The sequence below is a fragment of the Calypte anna genome, chromosome 10, assembly GCF_003957555.1.
Source record: "Calypte anna isolate BGI_N300 chromosome 10, bCalAnn1_v1.p, whole genome shotgun sequence".
Taxonomy (NCBI): domain Eukaryota; kingdom Metazoa; phylum Chordata; class Aves; order Apodiformes; family Trochilidae; genus Calypte; species Calypte anna.
Genome location: NC_044256.1, coordinates 6,568,170 through 6,590,883, shown reverse-complemented (window position 1 = coordinate 6,590,883; position 22,714 = coordinate 6,568,170).

Below are 22,714 nucleotides of genomic sequence, written 5' to 3'. Positions count from 1 at the left end.
CTTTTTTGCTGGATAAGTAATACAATGATTTTTTTTTTGTTTGTTTGTTTTCATTTTTATTTCTGACCTATTTGTGGTAGTTATCAAAAGGGGACACCACAGTATTAAACAGTCCAATCATGCAGAAATAGGGCCTCATCCTGAGAAAGCTACTGTCCCATAGTTGGAAGACAAAATTTAATTTTTTACCTATGTTTTTCAGAGAGAATTCCCAGCTACTCATGCATTGCATTCACCAACACTGAAAAAATTTGTGTCCTTCCTTAGTGAGGCATGAGGGGCAATAATCCTCAAATATATTTTCCTGTTGCACTGCATGGCTAACCTTTGACCACTCTTTTGGTTTATTTTTCCTTACATTGAATGCATGTGTAGCCCACAGGCCAGGAAGACATTTTCTTTGCCTGATTTTCTCCCTAAACTGTGCAGTGTTGGAGTCACTGCTCAGTTCCCAACTGTACAGGACCCAGTTTTGCAGGACTGGATTAATTTCTCTTGTTAGTTCCAGTGGCTGCAATGCTTCCATTTGGATGTGATCTTCTCCTTCCCCTCCCTCCTCTGCAGCAATTCAACAATTCCCACTGCTGTCCAGATTTCAGAAGTGCAGGCTAAGTCCTGGGTAGGCTACACATTCCCATAATAGATCCAAAATACTATAGATATTTAGATTGGAGGAAGCCAGAGTTTTTTAATGTGTGAATGTGCAATTTTTCTAATTTAAAAAACGTTTAAACCTATTATGCAATTTTTAAATTTTTTCATGAACTATGTTACAATGTCTATTCATATGCCTGTAATACATAAAGTGTTTCAGTCAGTTTATATTCAAGTTCCATTTAAAATGTTTTTTAAAAAAGTAACTTACTAGGCTTTACAAGTATTTTTTCAGATGTGGTTATCCGTTGTAGCATATGGCTAACAAGCAGCTCATTCAGAAGCAGGTGGTGATCAAAAGTAATTTCAAATATTTCAACTTCTAAAACAATGGATTAATCTTTTGTTATTATGGTTCTTAAGGCTTTATAAAAGCAATGGAAACATGGTGTGTGCTTCAGTAATTAGTTCCTTCTCTCAAAGTCAAAGGTAATGTTGAGGGGATCAATGAAAGAAAGATGCTGTACTTGGAAAGTTTTGGGTTGCTTATTTCCTAGGAAGTTTAAATATGGCAAGTGAAGTCTTCAGTCATCTTTTCTAAAACTGCAAAAGCTCATGATTTGAGCAGTATTATTTGATAGAGAAAGCATCAAGGAGAGATGCTTAATGTGGATTTGCACACCATCTGACTGCGGATCAAGCAGTCTGCTGAGGCAATATCAGTCCTTGTACATATGGGCATATTCAGGGTAATCTACTTCTCATGTGATGAATGTGTAGATATCAAAAAATGCACAGCTCAGTTCTGACAAAATCCTGCCCTCTGCCCCCACTTCTGTAAATAGGTTACAGCGGTGCTCAGCTTCACCAATAGGACTTTCTCCCTGACAGTAAGGAGACTGCTTTTTTTCAGAAACCTAGCATAGCTGTTCAGAAATAGCATAAATGTCTGTGGGATCAAGACCTATTGCCAGTGTTTGTTCCCCTCAGGCTGCCTGATCAGACTCTTCCAGTGGGTGAATCCATCATTTTGCCTGAGGAGTAGAGGGAAAAGCCTTTGGCCTCTTTGGGCTCAATCTACTGTCCTCCAAAATCTGGGGACAATCCTGTTAGTGGGGGGGCCTTAAACCAGGTGCTTTGTGGTCACACAAAATACTTTTGAGATAGCAAGGGAGCAAGGTCTTCATAACAATGGGAATGTTTTGCACAGGTAAAACCCTGTATGTGAACAGAAACCCCAATAATCTCAAATAAATGTAGGTCCAGAGAAGCAAAGTAACTGATGCTGATTGTAGATGGCTTTTCAGCTTAGTGCATTTTAAGTCTGTCAGTGTATTTGAAGAGTATTTGTTTTAGGGTATGGCTGCATACAGAGAGGATCACCAAACAGTATATAGCTTAGAATTTAAATTATTTCAGTAACAAACACTAGTATCTATTTTCATTTGCACATTATTTTCCAGTGTATGTGACTAAAATACTATATTATTGAAAAAGAGAGGAAAACAACACAAAGATGTTTGTGTGTTCCATTTGTAGACTTAAGGCTGTATTATGTTGGAATTTTACAAGCCAAGTTTAAATTGTAATATAGAAATTATTTTTATATTAATTTCCAAATATGCTATAGAGCAATATTTTCCGCCTTTATTATATCCAGGGTCATGGTTTTAGCAGGTTACCTTCAGAAATGCTGCTAGAAGTTAACCATGAATAGAAAGCTTTGTAAATGTACTTGTTTCTTACTGCTTTGCCTGGTGTGCACATCTATATCTATTGCAAGTTAAAGATACAATTATTTTTTTTTTAATTGAAAACCTTTACATTTTTCTTTATGTATTTTGGTACAACACTATCCCCCCCCATTTAGTTCCACTCTTCCTTCCAGTCCCTACCAATAACCACTTTTATAAGCAGCTTCTGAATAAACATTCATCTGGAATATTTTCTTAACAAATGAAACATTTCTGCACAGATATTACTGACTTGGGGTGTTTATAAAACACCCTGAACCCATTGGAGTAGGGTTACTTTTTTAAGAACAGAATCAGAGATTTATTACTCCTTCAAAATAAAAATCAAGAATAACCAGTGCAATCATTTGGCATCTGTGGGAAGAAAATCACTCTAGATCATGGAAATGTCATCCTCTAAATGGCAGATACATTGTGTTCCAATATGTATCAAATACCAATTCGCTTCTTCAAGAGTGAAGTGTTCAGGTTTTATTTCTTCATTGTTCTTTGTACTGATGAACTGTGCAAAAAAGACTTCACAAACTCATGCAGATGGTAAGAAAGGACACGGTAGAGTTTTTAAAGTTCTATAACTTTTGTGGTTTAATGTGGTGAGGCTGGTTTGTGTGTTTAAGAATTTTTATTAAGATTTGAACTGCAACCAAAATTCTGAAATATGGATTCCTAATGTTAGGATTCTGCATCTAGGTTTCTCCTAATGAACAGACTGGTTTTCAGGTGTCCTGAGCATCAATTTCTGTGCGAGCAAAAGCTTTTCTTGGTTTTAGCAAACCAAGTGATCACTACTCCAGCACTTATTCAGGGCTTCCTATTTTAGTCTATGCTTCTTTTCAGTCAATGGAATTTACATTTTCTCTCTAGCAGCTTTCCATGTTTGAACAAATAATTGGGCTTATTCATAGGGTGATTGTTTGAATATGGAGAGACTTGCCTTGTACCAAAACACCATATAACTGTGCATTCAACTGTTGCATTCTTAAAGGGCCTAGTTTTATTCCACTGTTTTTTTAGGGGAATATATGACTTTTTTTTTTTTTTTTTCTCTTGGCTGTCATGATCACTGTTTCATTTGATAGTTTTTCTCTGAAGTGAATGTGCTCCTCTGATTGCTGTTTTATTTCCCATTCCCTGAATGCACGTGCTGTGCCGAGAGAATTGAAATGGCTGATGCACATTTGCACTGTGGAACATGTGATGTGGGTAAAAGCCACCACGTTCCAAACAGCCTTAAAATTATGACTCTCTGGGGGACTGAGAGTCACTTAACTGGATGCAGCCTCTGTCCCACTTCCTTAACTATGTCTGTAAAACACTCTGGCCTCCTGTTGTCTGTAAGTGTATGCATATTCATCTGAATAACCTGTGATCTTGCAAGAAATTTTTCTTTCAAAAGTTGTAATTCTTTTTGAGTGTCAGTGTGTCTGAAGAGGAGATAGGAGTAAAACCAGGTAATGGTATCTAGCAGAGTAGCCATGGCACCAAATACTAAGAGGAAGGAAAATTGTTAAGACATATCAAAAATTTCCTGTGCAGACTGGGAGTTATGTAGATCTTCCTGTATTCTGGGAAAACAGAAATGTTTTGCCATTCACGTCTGCATCTAGTTATAGTCTCTGACTTTGTTGCAGAGGCTTGCTATTGAGGAAGAAGGGAGAGGAAAATGGCAGGTTTTCTTCCTTTCTTAAACAAAGCAAATTCTACTCTACCGGCAGAATCATCTGAGAATGCAAAAATATGATCCAGCTTTAGAACTAAGCTGGGTTCTTATATTCATAATTTGGTCCCTTCCAAATGCCCCTGCTTTAAAAAAAGAGGTGGAGCATGGGGAGTTTAAGCTTGGAAGGTTCTTCCAGCATAAGCTTGAAAATGCAGTTATACTGAATTTACAGGCAATCTGAGAGGTAAAAGCCACCCTTTTTAGTTAAATCCCATGTAACTGCTCTGCCACAAAATAAAATTAGAATCCCTTGGCAGAGGAACATTGCCTGAGAAAGCCTGACAGTACGTCAAGAGCCCGAGAGCCATGGCCAGCCTGCCAAAACAGAGTAACTGGTCATTCTTGACTTTAAAGCAGATACAGTTCAGTCTGGCCTGTGGTGTCTGAACAGTATCTGCAGTAAAGATGAAGTGGAACACTGCCTTGTTGTCATTTGCCTCCAGGTTTAAGTAACACAAAGCCTCTTCCATGTGCTTTTGGTTAAAACATGCAGGAGATGTAGCACCAACACACGGCTTCTCAGGCTCAGAGAATGCCCTATGTCTCCTTTAAATGGGCTTGCAATCAGGTATGAATTGAAACAGCCATGTGGGAGTGGTAGAAGCTCTCTACACTTTGCAAATTGTGTGCTCTTATGTTTTAATACTAACAAATTAAGCAACGATTTTATTGTTTATTTGCTCAAGATTCTGAGTCATGTAAATATGGTCTTTGTATAATGCACACAGTTCATGAGCAGGACAAAAAATTGCTTTTCCCTTGGAGCCGCTCAAAGAGCTTTGCATGTACATGACACCAGTCTCTCTCTGTTCATTCACCATAGGCCAAGGAGAACAAACAGGATTTAAGCCAACATGAAATGTTGAATGCAACTCACCCCACAGACCTGCTAGGAGTTCCCAACCACGATATTCCAGGCCATCTGTTACAGTTTTGTATGAAACTCTATCCCAACGATCTAGATTAGGTTTGTGGCTCTTTCCTGGGGAGGAGCAATAACTTGTGTCTTTTCCAGGCCCCTTGCTCTAACCTGCTAACTCCTAGTTGCATTTCTAGTGTGCCACTTTCACTGTGATGCAGCTATGAAGAAGTTTTTCAAATCTGTGTAGAGCTCATCTTTTCTTACTGGAATACGTCTAGAGCTTTCTTTTGCATTCCATTTCAAGACCTAAAATGTGTTAAAAGCTTTTCATAATGCCTTGAAGTTGACTGTTATGTGGCTGAAAGACTGTTCTCCTTGGCAGGCCTCGTTCTTCCTCACTGATTCCTGTGACTAACATTTTTGTATGGAAAACACTGAATGAAACATTGAAAATATCAATGCGGTTAACATGTAATTCTGCCATTTGGTGTACTTTCTCTTTTTTCTTACAGAATTCTGTTTTGTTTAAACCCAATGCCTCTCAGATATGGGCAAATATTGAAGGACAGTCTGAATTATCATACACAAGAGCTACATTTAGCTAATTCATTGTAACTTTACATAATATGACCTCTCTAAAATGTTTGTACTTTTTTTTTCTTTTTCTATTGCTAATACTTTTTTCTTTCATCTTCTACTTCCTTTGGCAAATTTTAGAACTCTTTGTCCTAAAGCCTTTGGTAGATTTTCCAATAATGAAGATTTGGATTTCTCACTTCAGTTTGCATACAGAGTGGCTTCTCTCCCCAAAAAAGAGTTAATAGAACACAAATGTCACACAGATTCTAAAAATTCATTTGTTCATTAACTGATAGTCTCTGTTCAATTATAACCAAAGCTAATTATATAAAGTTTAAAAAATCAGGACAGATAATGTGACTCTTTCTAATCAACTATCATAGTCAGCATTTTTAACACTGTAGACATGTACAATGAATGTGCTTGTACTTCAAGTCCATAGTTCAAGATGATAGTTGTTGGTTTTCCCCAGGGCTTAAATAAATGTTAATTAGGAACAAAGCAAGTCTCGTTGATTTTTTTTTCCCTAAGAATTCAGCTTCTTAATAGTCATGCCAACCTTCTCATTTTTCAAAGTCTGAGCTGAGCTTGTCTTCTATAAATTTATGCTCTTTTAGCAAAGATTGATTTTATCAATATTTCTTTGAAGCTGAAGTGATTTTTAGATTTCTCTGTGTTTGGCTATTTTCATGCAAAGCTTTTAACCCTTATGAAAAGAGTGAAATCATCTTATCCCATTCCCTTTCCTGTTTGTAAGTTAAAGATGCAATTTGTTGCAGTCACTTTTGTCTGCAAGCAAAACAGGTAAGCATTTTTAAGCTGATTGCCATATCATGTTAAAATCCATTGTTCAGAAGAAATAGGAGGATTAATAAACATTAAAGGATAATGATTTTTTTGTTGTTGTTGAAAGAGGGAGCTCTTGAGAACCTTTTCTAGATGCGGTTTTCATTCAAATTCAACTTAAATGTCATTTTTAATCTGATCCATACTTTGACAAAGATGATGTGTAAGAGCTGTTTTTAGCAGTTGGATTGTTACTTTGTAAAGTATTAAAGCACTAAACCAATTTTTGCAATAGGTAGTAAAACTTGCTTTTGTTTTGAAAAACTTCCAGTTATAACTGTTGCACTTTTATAGCAGAACTGTATTTAATTTCTTTCTTTTATGAAAGATTACTCAAAGTAACTGATAGCTCTGTAACCTGTGTGAACTGGCTTCTCCATTATTTGAAACTGGGAGAAGCTATAATGCCTATTCAATAAAATTAACTTATTTCTAAAGTATCTGTTTGCTTGAATTCTTGTTTGTGCTTTTTGTGTGCTGAGAAATCACCGAGGCCTGGAAGAAAAATAAGGGGCAAGGGGGATGTCAGAAACCAGAGGGAGGGGGTGGGGGCTGTTAATTGGCTCATCACAAGCCTTCAGTCTGCTGCCATGAAGTTAACTCAGTTCAATTTGAAGATTAATTTGATAATTGGATAACTCTGACATTCTGAGGCAAAAGCCAGAAATCAGGCACTGCCAGGCCTGATCATTTTTACAGTTTTTTCCAAGTTCTTGGGCTTTAAAGCTGCAAGACACCCCCCCCTCCCCATGCAAGCAGGCTCAGTGCTGCTGTGGCTCTGTGCTGCTGGAGGACAGGCTGGGCTTTGATTGTCACTGTTCTGTCCTCAGGAATTCTGTGCCTGTAATCAGGCAGCAGACAGGTATTTGTAAAACAACTATTTTTGAACTACAGTGTTACTTCAGAGAAGTTATACTAACGTGGTAAGTTGTTCCAACAGTTAATAAGCCATTAAAAAAAAAAAAAAAAAGACCAAAAAAAAACCGCAAACAAACTTTGGTTCTAACCTGAATTTGCCTAAGTCCAGTTTGTGCCTTTGGATCTAATTTCGCTCCTGTCTGAGTTGTCTCTTGCCCTTGAATTGATGTACCCTCTGATGGGGCCATCCCTTAATCTCTGTGTTGGGCTAAGCAGATTGTGCTGTTGCAAAAGCATATTTCCAGTTCCTGGAATGTGATATTTCTTTTGCCTGTGCTTCAGGTCTCCTCCAGTCTTTTAAAATCTCCCTTGACCTGCAGATAGCTGAATTAGACTGGAAGCTTTTTGTGAAATGCACTCCAACTCCCAACAAGAAATTATTCAGGCCCACCTGCTCCAGACTGTATTAGCCTCCATTCTAAACTATGTAGGAACTGATAGCATCTACACTTCAGTATGAGATTATTTCCTAACTGAAATTACTGTATATTTATTCACAAAGATGTCTTTAGTCTTTCTAGCTGTAAGATGTACAAGGAACTCACATTCAGATGCTCTTTAACCTGGTGTTTTTCCACGTGCTTGCTTCCTGAGCTGGAGTTCTGCCTCTGGTGAGTATAGCCAAGTTGCTGTGTTGTTTTGTTTTGTTTCTCTTGTGAATGTTTGAGTTGATTTGGATTGAACCACTTGGTTTGTTTGTGCCCAGTTTACTGAGCTGTTCAAATTAACCTCTGTTAGCATCCAGTCATATAATATCCTAATACTATTAATAACTCTTTTAAGCACTGTCCCCTGGTGACTGATAAAACTGATTACAAAGAAATATTAGTGTAGGGCTGGCCCTCTCTTGAGACAGTATATTGGTGACTGTTAACTTCTCATCTTGTCAGGTAATCTAAAAAGGTTTGGGAGGGCTTATTTTTTATAACATAATACTAACATTTTTAATTTTACCTTTCTTTCATTCTTGATTCAAGTTCCACATTAACCATTTTATTACTGTGCCTGTGTTCACAGCACATTTACCAACATTTCAACACTTGCTGTTTGATATCTCTTGAATTTAAACTTGAGGCTAAATCAGATAGTACAATTGTTTGGGGGAGAGGGGAACAAGATAAAAAAAAAAACTTTTGAACATGATTACCTGTTCTGCAGCTCTCAAAGGTTTCCCTCTACTAGTACACCAACCTGCTGTCAGAATTTCCTAGACATGCTGTACCTAAAGACAGAAGAGAAGCTAAGGGTGAGCACACTTCACTCAGCAGAAGTTAAGGCCTTGCTCAAATCTGCATTTGCTGAAGTCATCTCAGCTGGCTGGCCTTACTAGTTTCTAGGAAAAGGTTTCTAAAATATAAGAACATTGTAATAAATTATCTTCCTGGCTGATTAATACTGGAATTATTTTACCTTTATTGTAGTGGTACATGAAATGATTCTTGGGTACCCTTTTTCCCTTTCTTTGTTGATACAAATGTCACAGTCAAGCAGTTTGTTCAATATGATCAGATTCCTGAATCCCTCTAGAGCTTTTTCAACTCCAGAAGAGCTTCAGGTAAGTGCAGGGCAGACTTACATGGAGAACTTGAACTTACACTCAGAAACCCATGGGAGAAGAACCCATGGGTTAAAGCAACTTAAGGCTTTACATGTTTAAATACAGCATTGATTGACCTCCCTGAGTGGCCAGAATATGAGCATTTGGATTCCCTCAAGTTGTTTTTGCGACAGGTTTCCTTTTCACAGTGTACTCAGAGCAGTCTTCTGTCAACCCAAAGGTCTGGGAAAATGGCATTTTAATTTATGCTGGTTGTCCTTAATCTGTCTCATAAAAATTTTAAAGAAGAAAGCCAGTGTTAAAAAATAATAAGTTCCTTTAGGTCACCTTTTTAAATGGCTTCAGGGGCTGGAGAGATTCCAAACAAACACCTAGCCTCCCTCTGCTATGCTCCATTTTACACTTCAAAGATGAAAATACTGTCTCCCTGCACTAAAAATGATAAGTCACTTCACTTTGGAAGGTTGCAGAACATCTGAACAGAAAAGCCACATGTCTCAGTGCTGTGCAGAATAATACTGAATTTACTTTCTCTATTCTACAGTAAATCATCTTCAGGAGGCCCACAAAGGTTGAAAACTGTTCAACTGACTGGAACTAAAGCAAGGCAGACCCAAGCATCCATACCTCCTACAAGATTCAACAGCGTGTAAGTCATGGTACATTCATGGGGTTTGGAAATGTAAAATGCCACACATTAGACTTCATCTGCCAGTTACAATTTAAAAATTGCAGAACCATAGAATAATTTGGGTTGGGTCCTCCTCATTGAATCAAAGTCAGTAATAAGAAGGTGGAGCAAATGGCAATAACTAGTGCAGAAGGCAGTTATTGATAAATTTTCATTTCTAAGTATGTAAGTCTATTTACAATAGGTGGTCCAGAGAAAGCAATCTAAGGCCTTGCCCATGTGAGATGGGTAGGAGCAGCAAGTAAACTCCTTGGCACAGTTTCAGAGAGATCAAGCATCCAGTCTGGCCCCATGAAACCTATTGCTAAACCTCAGAGATGATCCTCACTTCCATTAGTCAGTGCCCATGCCCTCTGAGGTGGCATTAGACCAAACCTCCTGAGGCAGACACGGCTGGCAGCTCAGTCTCTACACTTGCTCTGTCCTGGCTGGCTCTTCACTTATGTCAGCTGTCCCAAAAGGTCACCAGGTGCTCTGGCCTCAAGGTGAATGCTGACAGCACAGGGAGAGACATCTTCACAAATGCCATTTGCTATGCACCCTCTGCTGCTTGTATCTGCCCTCAGCACAGTAGTTTTGGCACACTGATAAGAACAGAACAAAAGAGTCTTGATTGATGTGAAGTCTGATTACCTGCCTAGACAGTCAGGTGGGGTTTCTCTGCTCTAGAAGTGAATCTGATTTGAAGGTGAGTACAAAGCATTGGAATTAATAAGTGATGGAAATGTAACTGCAGGGGAAAATTCCTTTATCTCTTTCTGCAGTGCTTATGGGGAGTGTAAGCCAAATGACATAATTTTATGTGAATGAAGAAGAATAAGGAGTATAATTTGGTATCATGGTTGTAAAATATTTTACTGACTTCTTTTCTTCTGCATTGTATTCCAGGAAAATATAGAACTGGCAAAGGTACCATATAGGGGGTTTTAAATGTTGGCAGGCTTGTGTAAAAATATGTTGCTTTTCTTCTTTAAAGAAAGATTTTAGCTCTAGGAAATTACAAAGAAAAAAGGAAATTGTTTCCAGACATGAACTTAAATTCTGGATGTGTGGCTGGAAATGTGACTACATAAAATAAGTAACTACTCCCTGTGTTTTTCAACAAAGTTTGAACAGCTCCATAGTCCTTTCTTTTAGAAAAGCTGACGCATCACTTGTGTTGATAATTTTCCAGAATTTATGGGTTCTAGCTGGGACTTAATACAGTAATCAACACTTTAGAGGGCTGGTTAATATGTTATCAAGCAAGGTATAAATTTGCCATTTTAGCTAAAGGAGTAGGACTGAGAGAGTAGAACACATCCATGAAGGAAAGCAGCTCTAGGGCAGGGATGTGCTTATAGCCAGACAGTGCTAATTCTGCTCCAGCATCCAGATCTTTTATCTGGAGCAGAATCAGGATCAGACTGAGGAGCATCCTGTGCTTGTCAGCTCTGCCTGTGTCTCCATGCCAGGGGCTGCTTGTTAGGTATTTGCCAACTGAGAGTTGGGTGAACTCACTGAGATAATTTCCCACATGGAAATTAAATCTGTTGTTGTCTGATGACCTTTGAGGAGTTTGCTGTGCCCCCTGGGTTAGATGTGGACAGTCAAGAGGGGTCAGTGTATCTTTATGAGTGATACAGCTTGGTGTCTTCTTTGGCTTCTGCTGTTCATACAATGACTTTTTTTTTTTTGGAGCAAATTATCAGAGAAGCCAGGAGTTCATAAGCCATAGCATAAATATCTTGGGAATCTGGGGTTCTAGGATTTTTGGAGAGTACTGCTGGAACATTTTATTATAAAAATTAATTGAAATCAAATATAAAATATAAATACTTCAGCATCACTTTTACTGCATAGTGCTTCAGATCATTAAAATATCTCTATCATGAAGTGCTAGTTATTACCCTGTCTCACCTGCAAACCTTTTTAAAATTAGAAAAGACATTCCATAGTATGTCCTTATTTTTCCAGGTGTTTTGTCTCATTCACAGGAGATGACCTTGACCTCCCTGAGCTTAGAAATCAATAGATCCTCATCCCATAGGTTTGCAAAGAGATTCTGTGTACTTAGAGACACAAGGGTCAATGTCTATCAGGCAGGAAAATTATGAATATGAAATAATACTGAATAATTCCCAGGTTTTTTTCCTAGCAGCAGTCCTTCCCAGACCACAGTCATGGTTACAGGCAATGGCAGTTCTAAATTAAAAAGATAATTTTTGTGTGATACTCCCCATAGCAAAGAGGTAACTCTTTTTAAAGGCACCTAAAAGGGAGGTACTGCTTTTTAGGTATTGCCCCTGACATATCCCTCTTCTGTTCTATATTTCACACAAATGTTCCCTGTTGTGTTAGGAATTTACAAGCCGGGCTCAGTCTTAAGATGAGGTGACCCCTGCAGTATAAAAATTTGTATGGGTAATGGTGAATGAGGATTGTGGTTGGATAGTAGGGAGCCTGAGGTTTTTTCTTGGGGAAGGGTGAAGATGCCATTCATGTCAGTGTTGGCAGCAAGGTGCTGTGCAGAGGATGCTGTGCAGACAAGCAAGGAGGCTCTGCCCTGAAGCAGCTGCTGTTCAGAGGAAGATGGGATGTGAGCACATGAACAGAAGGTGACAAGTAAAGCCTCTTCTCCTCTGCAGGCAATGGTAACATTAACACTGAAAGAAGACTGCCATAATGCTGGGAGATGTGAATCTAAACCATTACTATCAGCAATATAACAGATTCATTTTGAAAGCATTGTAGAAATTGTTTCATCTTATTTTGGCTTCAGATACCCAAGAGGATGTTTGTGCTTTGTGTTGTGGTTTGGGTTTTTTTTTTTGTTTGTTTGTTTTTTTTTTCTCAGAACCTCCCATCTAAGTTCATAAAACAGATCTTCAAGGCTTACAGAAGCTCTGTACTTCAGGCATATTACTTTAAGGACCTGGTGAGGGTGCTGTGTAACTTCATGCACAGAACTGGGCAGAGCCTGAGCAAGTTGTTCTGGAGCCAGCCCCACCAAAGCCAGATCACAGCACACAGAGAAGATGATAGCCTCAGCACAGCTAAGAGCTGTACAAAAACATGAGCAGAGTACAGCTGTGTTTTAAAGTTGGGCCTTCAGCTGTGCCTTCACTCCTATTTAATAACAGTTAAGTGGTGAAGTGATGCCTTCTTGAATGCTTCCCCTCTCTTAGCAAACACCATGTAACATACAATTTTTAAAGTGACTTGTATATTTTTACTCTTGAAATATAAGCCTTCCTTTTTAATCCTCCTTAATCACAGTAATTTTGTGGAGAATACTAAATCTTCCATTGTTGGAGTTAAAGCTTGATTTTTTTTTTCCTTATTTCCTTTGGCATTAATTTTCACTTCTAAAAATAGACAGGTGGAGTCCAAAAATATTCAGTGTAGCCTTAATGGAAGGCTTCTTACAGGGAAGCCAACAGCCAGGCCTGATTTATTCACCCAGTCTTGTTGTTTGTGCAGTCCCACCCTCCACAAGGTTCCTGTTTCCTGGGCTTGCCTCTTATTTGCTCTCCCAGGCTACTCAGTACAGCTGCTTGTGAGGGCATGGGGAGGGGAAACCATCCCTAAGGCAGTCTGCAGGGAAAGCCTGGGGAGGGCTGTGCCTGCTTCCAAACCCTCAGCCCCCAAGGGTGACTTCTCCCTCAGGGAGGAAGGTGGATGGATGTAGGTCATTGCTTTTGGGGGATCTGCCAACCTAGAGCCAGCCCACACCTGCTGCCCAAGAAAGCTGCCATCAGCCCAGCCCTGCAGGCTGGGGCCAGAGGAGGGATTGGCAGCCCTGAACTGAACTTTCTTCCTGATTCTTCCCAGTGGGCTGCAGATGGCAGTAGGCATGGGAAAGCTTGGGGATTGTTTTATGACTTCCAAAGACAACAAAATGGCTGCATGTTAAACCAGACCCCTAAGGCCTTGCAACTTCATGGGACATTAATGTCTGTGGTATCAACGGGATGGTGAGATAGTTCTCAGCATAGCAACAGAGCCTAAAGGAAGAAACAGAGAAAATGGACTCAGGTATGATCAGGGTGATTCCACATTTTTGTGTGGGAAGTCACGATACAGCCTGAGTTTGGGGCCAGTCACTTGTAGGGGTGCCCATTTCATTATTCCCCTCTGGGAAAATCGTAGCTGTGATGTTGATTTTTGGATGTATGTGAGGTTTTGAATGTGGCATTCTGAGAAAGTCCCAAGCTGACATCTTTTCTGCAGAGGGTGGGGCATGAGGCTTGAGAAAAAAATTGCAGGGTCTTTGAAGTGCAAAGCTTTGAAGTTTAGAAAAGCTAGCAAATTCCTGCTGCAGATCTCTGTGGAAAATCTGGAAGGTAAGAGTTTTAACCCAAGACACTGGATAACCCAAGTAAAAGTAACAGACTGGAGTAGTGTGCTTTTTATGTTTTAACTGTTTATGCAGTGGTGGAGAACGTGAACTTGATTCCAAGTGTGTGCCAAACAACACTGTCAGTCTGCTTCTGGCTTCCCTTCCACTGGGAGGCTTTGAGTGTGTTCAGATCGTGGATATAAAATGTGTCTGTGGTGGGAGGGGGAGGGAGGGAGGAATTTCTCTCTTCCCGTTGCTATTGTGTTTTGTTATGTTTTGTGTCTGTTCAGTTTGTCTCCAGGATCAGAGAAATGACTCAAAGTTATTTCCACAATAGGAGAGCATGGGAAAACACAAACATTCATCTCTTAAAGAGGCACAGTCCTGTTTATTAGGCACTGACATGCCTTACCTTCTAAGTCTGTTGAAAATGCTACCACATGAGCTATCTTACTCCTTCCTCTGGGCTCCCCTCGGATTTTGCACGTGAGAGCTTTCATTTTCTCTCTTGAAAATGACACCAAATCGCTCTGCCCTATACTTCTTTTTTATTTTTCTTTGCTTATCTTCTCCTTTACCTTTCATGTTTCATCTCTGCTTGCAGTTCTTATCTCTGTTTCACACACTTTTTTCATCTCATTCCCCATAATATGCTGCCAAACACCTGAAACTCTCTAACCAGCACTATGTCTCTTGTCCTTCAACTGAGCCTTTTTCCTCAATGGTGTTCCTCATCTACCCACTTAGCATATTGCACCTTCCCCCTGGGAGATGTCACAGTTGTACCAGGTAGGCTTTGGGAAGAAATACCTAGGAAACCCACAGCTTTAGGCTAGCTCTGAGTAAGCCAGCTTGGGCAGTGCCAGCCTTTGTGACCCTCTGGAATTGTACCAGTTCCAGTGCAGCAGTCCCAGACCTGCTGCAGTGAGCTCAGGTGGGCACATCTGTCCCATGATGCAGGGAGGAAACAGCTCAGCAGAGAGGTGCCAGCAACTGGGTCTCGGAGCCTCCCTTCGCCAGGACCTGATGCTAACCCCTCTTTTCCTGTTGAGCCTTAATTTCAGCCAGAGGGAGGCAAGGATTAAACTCCTGCCAGTGCCAACCAAGTAGGGCAGGTTGATCCTTTATTTACAATTATGATGAGACGGCAATCATACTCCAGAGCTGTTTTCTTTTAGTGACATAAAATCATTACTAAAATCAGTATTTGTTATCGGACCTTTGGGGCCTGTTCTTCCTTAAAGCCCCATTGAATTTTTCTCAGATCTCTTTTCTTTAGGTTTGTTTTTTTTCCCCCCCTCCAGACTTGTTTAATGTAATGTTGTTCTCCAAGTTGTCCAAAATGCAAATCCAGTTCCGAAAGCCAGTGCTCATTCATGCCTCCCTTTTCCCCTCTTCCTGCTCAGATGTTTGGGCATTCAAACCCCGCCCTTGTCTGGTGCACAGATTGAGAAATCTATTAAAATCCTCCCTCCCTCTCTCTTTGTACTCTTAGCTGTGCCAGCAATGCATTGTAGCTGGCTAGACACGTGTCCTTGCCTGCTTGAATTACTGTTTGACTTAGCTTCCTTCTCTACTGCTCTTAGAAAAGATGATATGTTTTCTGCTGTTTGGAGATGCTTCCTAGCTCCCTTGTTTTGGAATTGCTTAGGAAGGCCCATACATATCCTTGTGCCCTATGAGGCTTTCTGGACTCAACTTTTTTTTTTTTTTCTTTTTCTTTTTTCTTTTTTTTTTTTTTTTCCTCAGTTTTTATCTTCTCTTGTGTTTCTCTCTGTTTCTACTGACTGTGGATTTATGTCACTTTAATGTCTTGCAGTCAAAGCACACCATGGGTGTTGTTCCTTGAAAAGCTGGGGCGATTAACCTTAAGGTGTGCACTGTTTTCATAGAATCATAGAATCATAGGGGTTGGAAGGGACCTCGAAAGATCATCTAGTCCAACCCCCCCTGCTAGAGCAGGGCCACCTAGAGTACCTCGCATAGGAACGTGTCCAGGCGGGTTTTGAATGTCTCCAGTGAAGGAGACTCCACGACCCCCCTGGGCAGCCTGTTCCAGGGCTCTGTCACCCTTACAGTAAAAAAATTTTTCTGGATATTCAACTTGAACCTCCTATGCTCCAATTTACACCCATTACCCCTTGTCCTATCACTGGTCACCACTGAGAAGAGCCTAACTCCATCTCCTTGACACTCACCCCTTACATATTTGAAAACATTGATGAGGTCACCCCTCAGTCTCCTTTTCTCCAAACTAAAGAGACCCAGCTCCCTCAGCCTTTCCTCATAAGGGAGATGTTCCACTCCCTGGTTTTGAAACCAGAAGTGATAGACAGGTAAATGTAAATAGGAAAAACTTAGTCTCCCTAGTACAAACAGTGAATTCAGATAGAGATAGTGGCCAAAGCAAAATGCAACTGGACTTCCAAAGCAGTTGCCTGGCCTGACTTTTAAAGGGTGAAAATCAAACTAATCGTTAGGAATGGGGTGAGACAACATCTGAGGAAGCATATAAGGAAAGACTTCAGGAAAGGAAGGGCAGGGTGATGATAGTTACTTTAGTGGGCCCAAAATGGATGAGGCACAAAAGACAGATACACAAGGTCAGCAAAAGAACTTCATCTCAGGTATTAGATGTTTTACCAGGATTTGCCTAAGGATTCTCACCAGATGAATAAAAAACCACACAGACATGCAACACAGATAGGAAGTGAGAAGCTATGTCTCACTAACATTAGTAGAAGAGAATGAAACAATCCTGTGGTTTTCTGCTGACAGAAACTTCAGACTGCTCTTCTAGTGTTTGCTAATAATGAGTCAGGGCTATCTACTGCATGCCCCAAGAGTATGTTATTCTCAGATAACAAGCCTTAAACATTGAATTGACCTCTAGTTAAGCATTTGTGTGCTGTAGCTAGTTCTTATGCATGTTATAGCAGTTGTTCATAGAGCATACAGATGTACAAGCTGACCAGAGCATGGTCAGAGATCATGACAAGCACTGACAGCTGAACACTAATGGATCCATGGGGAAACCAACCTGCTACTGCAGATAGTGGCTCTCCAGGTTATTTGCTCTGAACAGTGCTCATGAGCTCTTCACAAGAAAATGTGCTAATTTTTAAGTAATTCCCACAACTGCCCTTAGCTTAGTAAGGGTATTTTAGCTTTTATCTTATAATAGTAGTTAGGAATAGTAGTTAAAATAAATAGTTTTTACAATCAGTTATCAAGTTCTATATACAGATAGTCATTATAGGGCACAAAACTGTTTTCCTGGGGGTCTGGTGCTACTTTCAGAGGAGGATATTTAGGCACAGTTCTGCCACTGCCTGATGTTTCTGAAAAGTAGTTTAAATCTCTGGTGTCTCAATTGCTTCATATTTAAAATTAGGAAAGAACCATTTCAAAGGGTGCTGTGAGGTTAAATGTCTACTGTTTTGATAGGGCATTGCCACATGTGGAGATGGTATCAGATATCTGTAAAGAGCTGAGCTTTGAAAGGAAGGGTGGTTAACTCTCTGAACTTAAAGTCATGCTTATGAATCCCAGAACCATCTTGTAAAGAAAAACACAGCATGTACCAGCTTTGAGATAGGAATCTCTCTATGCAACTATGGTATGGCAGCTAAAGAAGAGGAGAGTAGAAAACAAACAACAAAGACACTTTCTCTCTTGTGGAACTTTAAAAAGTTCCATTGTAAACAACAGCACAAGGTGAAATTTAAACCAAGATATCAGACAAGACATCAAGCCTCAAACAAGCAGCAGAAATACTAATGACTGATGCTTTAAAAGATGCATAGAGAAGGAAATTTAAAGAAAACCAGTATTTCATAGTTATAAGTTTTATTCCCAAAATGTAAACATCACTAACCATGCATACAAGTTAAGACAATATTTTACAGTTGTTAATATTCTTCCTTTTTTCTGGTTTTTTCCTTTTTTAATTGTTGTTGCATAGGACATTATCACAATATATAATCTATGCATCAGTACAAAATACATAAAAAGTCACAGCAGAGCAAGAATAGATGAACATATATCTGTACAACTGTAATACTTCAACGTAGTGATTCAAAGAGTTGAAAAGTGACCCATGGAAGTGTTCATGTGTTGCTGATAAAACTGTACAAGCAAAGATGAAACCAGTAAAATTACAGTTGACCAAAGCTGGAAGTATGTATGTAAACACGTGCACACTTACTGGCACACATATTCTCTCACACCCACAGTCATGTGCTTCTGGAAAAGCACATGCATGAGCACACACACACATCCCCCAGAATGTGCATATATATATATATATACACACAACTAGCTGCAGCTGTAACCAGAGATGAAACTCAACCTCAAATCTCAAAAAAAAAAAAAAAAAAAGTTTCAAACTTTCCAAATGCAATGGCATTTGGATTTAGGATTTTGGTTCAGACCCATCCCTAGTTATAATGAAATGGATACCCATTTTTGCACTGTAGACATCCCTTCAATATTGAGTGTGTAGCATATGCACACTGCTGGGTATTTCAGTATACACACATAATGTACAATATACACATATATTCTTATTTATATATATGTGCATATGCTTATATAAATCCATATATATATAAATGTTTATATATTTATATAAAACCTACACCAGTGGATGGGCTTTTGCAATCAATATTCTGGCTTAAGGGTTAAACAAGTATAATTTGGTTTTCTTCTGCCTAAGGCTATAGCTTTATCCTCAAAAGAGATAAAAATACATATGTTCATCATACCATTCACTGACATAGAGTATACGTTAGCACCCAATGCACAGATGGTGTAATGGGGTAAAAGAGCACCTGAAAGTCAGTTTTGTAGGCCTCACCTGATGAAATCAGTAAATCCAATGGGCAAGGTAGCTTTAAGTATACAGAGTTCATTTTCCATATTCTTTCTCCAAAACAACAATGCACTTCAGACAGTACAAATTCTAGAACTCATGGCGAAGAACTGCAAAAAAATGTGCTGTGAATGTGAATATCTAGAAATGAGTAAGCTACTCACATAGCCTTTTGTTTCCTGGCTGCAGGAAACACAGAAGGCCCTGAATGTCTGGATGGAAGGTAATGAGGTTCTCAAAGTACATGGAGTCTCTCCTAGCTAAAAGTTATTGCAAGGGTTAATGTGGTAAAGAGGGTAGGATACACAGAGGCAATAGGCTTTGCCATCAGAGGCTCCCGATGACTTGTTATAAACACATACCTTTGCAGTTATGTAATGTAAACAGATATTATGCATATATTATAAAAGCAAGGAACAACTAACTTACAGATATAAACAATTCCTGCAATAAAACCTAGCTGCCAGGAGTTTACTAGGACTGCTTTCTAAGAAGCAGGATGAAAATTGAATTCATGTGGTCATTAATGCACTTCAGGCACCAGCAGAGGATGAGGTTAATGGAAGGGGTGAATGAGTTTCTAAGAGTGTCTTCAGTTTCAGTTGAGTGGTGGCAGTGAAATGGGGATTTTTACCTCACACCTGTTTCCTATGGTGAGGCACTGAAGCTCAAGACTTAGAGAGGGAACTAGAATCATGGCTGGAGAAAAATAAAATTTCAGGGCTTTCTTAACAGTAATAAGATTGTTACTATATTCTGAAACTGAAAGAGAAAATTTTTCTAGTTTGTAGGGATCCACCTCAACAGATTGCATGGGGAAAGAAGGAGGCAGAGGGAGAGATGCATGGTCCTGCATGTAGAGGGCTGTGAAGAGACAGGCCCCATGCCAGAGCAGTATTTCCCCAGTGTGCAATGCTTGGTGCTGTGCCAGAAGACTGCTTGAGGTTTCAGCGCTGGAGGAAACAATAGAAAGGTAAAAATTGGAGCCTAAGCACCCAGATTTCAAACTATAATTTGAGCTTTTCAGACTTCTTGTATCTCTAGAACCTAGGAGGAAAAATCGTGAGAATGGAGTCTATGACCTTGCTGGTGCTTCTGCTTCTTTTCATCTCGCAGATGCTAGAAAACCACACTCTCTTTCCGTATGAAAATATTATTAGAAGTTGTGTTCACATTAAGTTTTGGAAATTACTAGTGGTTTGGAATTCATAATTTTATCCTAAAGCTATCATATATTAAACATTTAATGGAGATATTTGAAACTCCAGCTAGGATTTTGAAACACAGAAATTTGACTTCCAACCTGGTGTACACTCTAAGCCTAAATACACAGTTTTATCAGCTAAAAAACCAAAGGAAGTCTTAGCAAAGAATTTCAGAGAATTTTCTGAAAATCTATCTGTGTTAGCTACATATAGTCTCAGCCTTCTTGTTAGATGAACCGGTTGAACTGGAAATATAACTCTGAACCAGTTTTTTTTCCTGCAAAAACTTGGAAAATTACTAGTAATCTCTATGAGGAATATACACAAAATGCTTAGTTTATGTGTTGGGTTAAAGATTACATATTTTTCTGTCACTCAGAATACGTTGTCCCATATTCTTTATATTCCATAATCTCTGGTGTGAATTTTGTTTCTCCGGGCCTTCAAAGCAACTTGTTTGTAATGCACCTACTGATTCATGCTAAATTAATATCTCTTAATAATGGGCTGGAGTGGTTCCTCGTTTGCTAGAGATTAAGTGGTGCTCTTGTTAGAAAAGATGCTCTCGTGTGATTTTTGCTGATACTTAGTTCTCCTTTGGATTTGAAGGTGTCTTTTGGTTTGGTTTGTTTTTTTCCACATATCACTCTATGTAGGTATAATGATGAGAAATATGTTTATGACTACTTTTGAAGTATGTGCACAACACACTGCTGAGCCATAGAATTCCTTTAGTTATATATCTCAAATGCCTCTTTACTAACTACAGCACATGAGCACATTTAGCAATCAAAGAAATGATTGGAATGTGAATTTCCGTTGCCTGAATTGTCTCAAGTTGTTACAATTTTTTAAAATACATATTTGTGTGTATTAAATTGTGTCTATTAAAAATGCATTTTTTTGAAATAAAAAAAAAAGAGGAAATCTACAAACAGATCTGTCTTTCCCCTAACTCACAGTGGTTAGGCAGCTCATCACACAAACTCAACAAAACTTGTCATCTTGCAAAACAACCTCATGACGTTGCCTTATTTTCTGTGAAATGAAACAGTAGAATTTTGCCTTGCATGACTTCCAATTCAGAAGGGGATTTTATGGAGGTCAAATCTGAAGCAAATAAACATGAACAAAATACTGAAATACCTGCACTTAGAACTGTCTTTAAGTACTAATCCATGCAACGAATAGAATACGTAGTATTAGGAATAATGAAAAGATTACAGAAGTACCTATGAAACTACTTGGAAATCTCTATTAGCCTCTCACAGTTAACATTTGCTACAACAAAAAACTTGCAAAATTGGATCAATGCAAAGCAGCAAGTAGGATAAAGGTTCATTTGGAAATTGGAGGCATTCACTTGATAATAAAAGGTAGGTTTGGTGTAGTTTCTTTTCACCCTGCTACACTTCACTGCATTGATACCATACAGTAAAAACAAAAAAAAAAACCCCAAAATTCCAGAGTCAAAAGGACCTGAATTTATGATATGCACCATCAGACCCAGCCAAACCAATGAAAGTCTATTTGCTGTCAGTGACGTCTCAGTCATTGTCTACCACAATGCTCCTGATCTGTGTCTGTATTTTCTGCCATATAAAATATTAAAACCTACCTCCTACTGCTATTTTAAGGTTATTCACACTAGCCAGGATTCCCTTTTTGTTACTTGGCATTTATTCAGAAATGAGAGCACCTTACTTTATGTTGGTATGTACAGTTTTGAGAAACTTGTAGTAGTACTCAGCTGAAATGTCATTTTATTCTAAAACTTAAAAATGCATGTTTTATTTTTCCAGTCAGAAGATACCTTATGAATTTTGCTTCCTTTTATCAGTGACCACAACTGTGATGCAAGAGGATACAGAAACAGTGTCTTAGCCAAATTGCCTTGCTAAGATACAGCTGAACAGTAGGTAAGTACCTTGTTAAAAGTTTTGATGGGCATTGGTTCAGCTATACTATTTCCACAGTTCATAAAACAAAGGAAAAAGGAAAAAAGAATAAAGGAAATAGTTCAAGCCAGTGTGGTTTGATGTGAATATTCTGTTGGTCCCATACTGAACAGGCAGTGCAGAGCGCTTAAAACTTGGAGAGGGTAACGAGAGGATGCCTCCCAGATTCCATGTAATAAAATGCTACCCAGTGTAAATGTGTTTCCTTATGATTTAGGTTACTTACTTAAGGCATCTTGTTTAGAATTTTTTTCTCAGAATTTTATCTAGCATGAAACAAACAAGTTTATCAGCCTCACAGAGACTTCTGTGATATAGAGTTGGTTTTGGAGCATCTTCAGCATGAAGTGAACAGATGACTTGCTACCAAAAGCAGAGGGCAGCTTGAAGAAAGATAAGACTCCTGTTTGGACGCTCCCCAATGTAGGTACGTGATTAGGAAAACAAACAATGCAAGAGTCTGGTGCTAGATTCCAGTACTGGTTGTGGTTTAGTATTGTTTGTTTTTTATTTTTTTCCCCAGTGTGTGAAAGAACCTAACAAAAAGCTTCAGAGTGCAAATATATTTACAGAGTAAGGCTGCGGTTAGGGTGTATTTTCATTGTAATTATTGTGTAACATAAATATCCATCCCTGAGAAAGGAGAAAGGGGGATGTAATCCAACACAGTTGATTTGTAAGCGTATGTATGCTCATGTTGTACAACCTGGTCTTACAACAAAACTACTTTGACACCTGAGGTGAATTAAATGGAGTCTTTTTTTTTTTCTTTTTTCTTTTCTTTTTTTTTTTAATTTCTAGTTTTCTTATAAAGAATAATCAAGAGGATGTGTTA